This window comes from Mangifera indica, chromosome 16 (genome assembly GCF_011075055.1).
Source record: "Mangifera indica cultivar Alphonso chromosome 16, CATAS_Mindica_2.1, whole genome shotgun sequence".
Classification (NCBI taxonomy): Eukaryota; Viridiplantae; Streptophyta; class Magnoliopsida; order Sapindales; family Anacardiaceae; genus Mangifera; species Mangifera indica.
In genome coordinates, this window is record NC_058152.1 from 12,865,275 (window position 1) to 12,872,715 (window position 7,441).

Here is a 7,441-nt window from a genome sequence, read left to right on the forward strand (position 1 = left end):
ATCTGATTCGACCCTAGATTGTAAACCTCACATAAACTCTCTCATTTTTTTTTTTTTAACAACAATGTTTTAAAGAAGTGACAGGCCTGAAGGAATAGATTTTGACGTGGGTTGAGTGACCAACGCAAGCCAATTGAGTAGGAGAAGTGAGCTAAGCCACGTCATGAATAAATCAACGTTAGTTATGACTTGTAATATTTGGAAAAAAAAATACCAATTTAAAAATAGGGTTAGATCCGAATTAAATTAATTTGAGTTTAAAAGTCCATTTGATTTGGTGTAACTTGATTCGAATTCTTTTAGCTTGAATTTAAACATAATTTGAATCAAGAGGTTCAGTTGGTTTTGAATCCAAACTGAATTTAAGCTAGAGAGTTTCACTCCCAAGTTGGATAGATGATAGATGACTTGATTAGGTTCAAACTTATTCACTGTTGAATTCGAAACTTATGACACACGACCTAAGACTGGGATGGAAATAGAGGCGGTTATGAGAATTAAAATGGGAGTGGGATAGCATTGCTGTGTAGAAAGAATCACGTAGAAAAATTTGTATTGAGAGTTTTTTTTGTGGGGAGTCCTGGCCTCTCATATCAGCTTAGTATTTTCATCTTCGAATTGGAGTGTGTTTTTTCTTTAGCGGTTTCCAGTTTATTCCTATTGACAGCATTGTAATGAAATGAATTGAGGAGTGATTGAATATTACATTGATAAATGAAAGAAACATTTTCTGATAACATTCTGTGCTGCCCCCTATTTAAGTTGCAGAGAGGCTGTAGAAATTGCAGCAGCTGCCTTTTCACCGGAAAAACAACCAAGGTTTGCATCATTTTTATTCAATAGTTTCAGCTTTGCTGATAAAAAATCCTGGTACACCTAGTCGCCATTATGATTTGCAGGAGTCAAACAAGTCTATGGAACAATTTTCAGATATTAAATGTTTACTAACAGAAAAAACTGTACCTGTTGCTGAAACTTTTCTTTGTATTACTATAGAAAGCTGCCTTTATGTCAATCTCATTCTCTTCAATTTTTTTGAAGAACCTAAATTTGTTGTTTCAGCCACAAAAAAGTATACTTTCTGAAAATCATTCAAGTAGGTGTGTTTGATTCTTTGTAATACTGATTTTTCATTCGTTGATTCTTTGTGATCTATTTGTGTGCGTGTGTGTGTGTGTATTTATATATATATATATATATATATATATATATATATATATATATATATATATATATATATCACAATGAGATTTTTGATAAAAATGAGAATCTTTGAATTTGTTCATCACAATAAGAAAAAATTTACAAAAAAAAAAAACAAACTCTGAATTGTTCAGTATATTAATGGCAGATTGCTCCTAAGTTAAGCATAAATGGCCTCTTATCAACCACTAAACATAAATAACTCCAAATTAACAACATAATTAATTATGTTAAACACTGATTTGTTCAATGCTTGATTTAACTATTTCAAAAATGGAATCCTGAAGAAGTTTCGATTCTGCCCTAAATCAATTAACAACATTAATTTTTATTTGTATAAAAAAAATATTAATCATATGATTTCGTGATTTTTGTTTCATTAGGGAATTGTTGACTAATTAATTAGCTGAGAGTGAGATGGGCATTTGTCACATAAGAGTGAGGAAACCACTTAGTTTTGGTGTGATTAGAACACTAATTAAGTTTGTACTATATTAGTTAACCCATTATTAGCAAGGTCAAACCGCTTTGGAATTTCGCATCCAAGGTAAAAAATGCACCCCTCTAGCCAAGAAAAAAAGATATTCTGTATGTACGTCAGTAGTCCATTTATTACTATATATTTTAATATTATGTCGTAAGAAACTATATTCATAATTTATTAGTCCAAATAAGATTTTCAAATAGAAAATATTTTGATTAAAGAATTATCAATTCTGTCTTAGATTAAGACTACATAGTATTTCATTATATCAAATAAAAAAATTAAATATATAAATTATTTAGTTAATAATAGTAAATTTATGCATAAAATATTATATAATAAGAAAAGTTATATTTTAAATGTAATTTTGTATAATATAATTTAAAGTTAAGATATGATGAGAATAGTAAATTTAATGGTATCTTGAGAATAAAATGTGAGAACTACAAATTGGTGGATCTATTTATAATTGTGAATAATATTGTGGTGTTAGAATGGTTTTCATAAATTGGTGGATATGTCTTATATTTCTCAAAACAAATGGTAGTTTTTGATTAATAATGTAAAATGGTGAGTTTAATTAAAACAGATCATTCCATAATGAAAGATAAAGAGTTATGAAAAAAGTAGAAGTTTCATTTAGACTTTCAATTCCCTTTCCTATTCTTTATTTTTTTGTTTTCTCTTTCATCAAAACCTGCATTCTTCTTTCATCAAATTTGTTCAATGTTTATTCTGTATAGTTTAATTCAATATAATCTTTAATTAACTATTAATTCAAAATCACTCTATCACAAGATGACAGATTATCTGTGTCTAATAGTTTACTCTATATTAAGTATATATAGTTTTATTTTTTTTGTAATTACCCTTACAAATACTTCTCCCTTAAAATTTTTATATACACAAGAAACCAATTAATCTTTTCTTAGAGATGTTGAGAATAAAAGTGTTAGAAGTGCAAAGTGATGGATTAGTTGTAATAGTACTTAAGTGTTAGAATTGCAAAGTGGTGAATTTGTTTGTAATGGTACTTAAGTGTTAGTATTACAAAGTAGTGTATTTAATTGTAATTAAATCAAATCGGTGAGTTTTATTCAAAACTCATTGTTTCATTATAGCACAAATACGAAGAAGAAAACCTAGCCACGTGTTCAAACATCGATCTATCTTTATTCCAAATAATCTCTAGTTTCTTTTCTAGTTTCAATCGAGAAAAATCAAAGAGAGATGGATTGCCAACATGGCAATCGAATCTTCTATATAAATCCTAGTTGTTGTATGCTTAGATGTTGATGATCAATTAAAAAAAAAAATTCTCTCTTTTTGTATTTTGCTCAGCCCTGTTATAGTATTTTGTATGGCCTCAACACATATACTAGTTACTAGTAACTAGTAAGCATCTTTCTCATAGTTATTCCCTCAAAAATGTGGCCGCTTTGTTCTATACACAACATGGTAAGTGGACTCAGATATTGAATTTAACTTGTCAATTCTTCTTTCAACTCTTTTCATTAACTTCTCATGATCATGTTACTTTTGTCTATAATAATAATTATTTACATTTTGTAAGGTATCCTTTAATTGTTGCCTATGGTTATTTCTAAATTCTTTCTCTTTTGTTTCTAATAAATGATTTATAATAAATTTGTTTGTCAGGATTTCGTATAATAAACTTCACATGATTTGAACTTTCTTCTTAATAAATTTATAAAAAATGGTTATACAGTGATCTTAACTCATAATCCATAAAAAATAATTATAAAAAAGTCATGGATTCATGATTATAAAATGATTAATAATTTATGAAATTAAATATAAATTGAAAAATAAAGAAATTATTGAGAAATGAAAGGGACTTGAAGGAGAAGGCGAGAGAGAAGAAACAACCACCAATGTTGAAAAGAAGCAATAAAGAGTGAAGACTAGTTTTGTTGTGTGTTTAAAATATGGGAAATTATTAATTTTGGTCAAATTACTCATACATTAAGTGAAAATGCCCACTTTTTCTATTCATAAGCAAAAATGTCCAATTTTTTTATTCTTAAAATATATATATACTAAAGGAGTTGGGTGGGCCAAGTAAGCCTGATTGGCCGGTCAATATCCACGTGGAGACTGAAGTTTGATCCTATTAACAACAACCCATTTAGTTTTTATACTAAAATAGGCTGAGGGACTTTTGTCCACCAAGGTTTGATGCATTGTCAAAGTCTCACCCATTAAATTTTGAAAATTTAAAAACTTACCCATAACCTATATTAGTTAATATTTTTCATTAGATACATGGTAAAATAGACAATTTATACCCTAACAAAAATCTAACTCTTAATATATTTATATTATGATAACCGTAGAAACGGTAGGTTTTATATCTTTAGCATTTATTGTGCAGTTGTTTTTTCTGTTTTCTCTTAGCTATTTTTCTCAAATTGTATTTTTTCGAAAATTATATATATATGTTATGAATATAAAAGTGTGTGTTTAATGTAATTTGATTTTTGCTTTTTTTTTAATAAGAGAAATTATACTAGATCATACTATTTACTGATAAAAATTAAGAATTAATATTAAATAATATCAAATGATACTTCTTCATTTTTAATATTTTTATGTTAAAAAAATCCTTAAATTTTCACATTTTATTTATTTTTCCATATTCTTATCTCTCCACCTCCACTAAATCTCAAGTTATCGGATCTCAAATCTTCACCGTTTCCTTTCATATTCTTTGTGTTTCCTTAATTCAAAGTAACTTTTTTTCTATTGTTGATTGAGTCATGAAAGTTGACAAAAACCTTTGGGTTAATAGTTTGAATAGCACTAGTAATTTGATAGTAGGAGCATTCCTTTTCTTAACCCGATTTTGATCAAGGTTAGTTTGTGGGTTGAGTTTGTGAGTTTGGAATTGGTAAGGTAGTTAGGAGAAGCTTGCACCTATGCATGAACATGCCTAAGAAAGAACACATGAAACACGTCATGAATTTTTGCCTTAGCTCGTAACTTTTAGTTTTTATGCCACCTTGTGAATCACTTCTTAAACCAACAATGGTCCAAAGAGTTTAGGTTATAGTTTTTGGTTTCCCTTATGCATGTCACTTGTTTGTATGATTATAATTTCATATAAGCCCAACTCTTATTTGGAATTGTCGATCAGTCTTTCTTCAATCAACTATTATGTTTATTTATGTTGGGTCCTTTTAGATTGTGCTTGAGAATATGTTAAGTACTTTTTCTCATTCTTAACATGATGCCCATTGACTTTATCCTAGAATCCTTAGGAAAGTATGATATGTGGAGTGATTAAGGGTAGAGATGGTAATTTAGGGGTTTCGACCCTAACGAGAAGAGATTCTTCAATAAACATAAAAATAGGACAACGATGGGGATAGAGATAAAAAAAAGTTTTTGTAATTGGGGACGAGTTAAGGACAAGGATACATGTGTCCCTTCTCCACTTTGCTCCCATCCTCGTTATTTTATATTAAATATTTACTTAAAATACTAACATATCTTTTATAGTTTTAAATTATTTATGTTTTTCAAATTTATATAAGTTTTTATTGTACATATTAAAATAATTAATATATGATATTTGTGATATTTGAAATAGTGTATTGGTTTTAATTTTACTCAATTTTGCTATTTAATATATTTATATTGTGTTTAGAAGGTATATAAAAGAGTTTTTCCCCATTAGTATGGGAAAATGATTTTTTTTTTAAAGAATAGGGAGGGGATGGGGATAAGATTTTTCTTCACAGGAGAGAATGAGGAATCTTTGCCATCTCCATAATAAGAACGATGATTGATATTCCTTATAGGGACGGAGATGAGGATTGAGATCTCCTCCCCACCCCTCCATGTTGTCATCCCTATATAGGCTTCAAAAGAAGACATGTTGATAGTGGTGTGGTTGTTGCAATTGTACTCAAATTCACACCAATGGAGCTAGGACAAGGGAAGATCGCTAATCACGCATTTTAAATCCCACTCTTTCAATCATCAATTAATCACTTCAACTTGACCATCAATTTGGGGATGTAACCCAACCCTTTGTAATTGAAATGATTCCTGCCAAAATCTATTGATGAACATCATACATGTCTCACAGTTATGGTATTAGACAGTACATGTAGTTTGTAGACAAAGTGTGGGACACTTGGGCCACTTTTTGAACTTAAAAAGGGTGACTTAGTCCCATAAAGTTGGCATATTTGGTTAGTCTATCAACAGTCATAAAGTTGGCATATCAACAACTGTTATTGAAGGAACTGTAATTACAAACATTGATGTCATTAACTAGGTGCTGCAGCTGTTTTTTATAATGCCTACAGAGCTTCTCTGCCCTACACTGAACTTAATCAACAACTGATTGCCATTCTTTTATTTTCTCACTGCTGAAATAGATAAAATCACTCATCTTATTCACTAATTTTTAACTCCTCCAGTCTTCTTAGTAAATTTCCTGCCTTGTTGAACGGCCGCCTCTTGCCTTATTCCACATTAAATCAGCTAGCTGTCTTATTCCACAGCTACCCTCTTGCCTTATTCATCAGCTACTAAATGCCTTATCTGCATCTTTTGCTTTGTCTGTTTCTTGTAAACCCTTCACTTTATCCTTCCGCTGCCTCCTTCGATACGTTGCTTAATTGCGGGCCTTACAATATTTGACATAAAAACTTACCTATTACAGCACAGTACTACCACTCTGACATTTCTTATTATTTTTGCACACTACTTCACTGATATTTTACATCTTCTAACAAACTGGTATATTGTGGTTTCTATATTCATCTTTCTTCACCGGTGTGAATGTTGTGACCATTAGTTTCATCTCAAACTTTTATTTTATAGTATTTACACAAAATTAACACAACTTCATATTCTCCAAGGGCCCATATAGGAAAGATGTTTCGATATGAAGAGTAATTTAGTGTACAGTTCTTCATAAAGCCCTGTAATTTTCCTGTTGGGGAAGTCTCCATCTTCCATCTGTGAATTGATCAACAACCTTATTCCGCGATGGATGGCACTGGATCTACTTCATCCTAATTAAATATAACATTTCCCATCAAGTTATAGCCATTGTCAAAGACAACATCATGATCAGTATCATTACGTGATGTTTGTGTAAGATTAGTATAAACTAACCTGTCCTGCACCAATTAGAGCCAACAAAGCCCACGCTGTTTGCACTAAATTTGCTCGGTTACCTTCTAGATTTGTATAAACCTACATATAGGAAAAAGTATTGCTACACTTACACAACACGATCGTAGCTTCTGTTGTAAGTTACGGAATTGATAGATTTTGATGTTACCTCATTTTGGCCTGGAAAGATAACTCTCGCCCCATCCACCAAAGGTAATTGCTTTGATAATAAAAATTCACATGCTTTGCGCAACACAGGACTGTTGCTGTAGTTTTTTCCACAGGCTGCCAGTCCCACTACTGCAAACCAGGTCGCGTAGGTGTAGCAAATTCCCCAGAAACCATACCTAGTTAAGTTAAACCACAAAATGTAACTATTGTCGGTTGAGTATAAATTTCCAAAGGGTGTAATTGATTCTAAAAACCTTACCATGAACCATCAGGCTTTTGTGTGTCTTCGATGTAACGAATTGCATTTAACATGGACCTATCTATTTCCTTCCTTCGATGCTCAGGATGTAAACTTTCTGAAGAGTGTCAAACCTTGAATTGCAGATGAAGTGCACTCTACATACCTAGAGGATTATGTTATTGCAAAAT

The 7,441-nt window shown here is 30.7% G+C and overlaps 1 long non-coding RNA gene across 1 annotated transcript; it reads right to left on the reverse strand.

The window, feature by feature from the left end:
- Positions 1–6,662: 6,662 nt before the first annotated feature.
- On the reverse strand, positions 6,663–7,031 carry LOC123198648. Its single transcript, XR_006498088.1, has 3 exons — positions 7,011–7,031; positions 6,842–6,922; positions 6,663–6,738 (listed from the first exon to the last, which is right to left on the reverse strand). It is a non-coding gene; the product is annotated as an uncharacterized LOC123198648 (long non-coding RNA).
- Between the last annotated feature and the right edge of the window lie 410 nt (positions 7,032–7,441).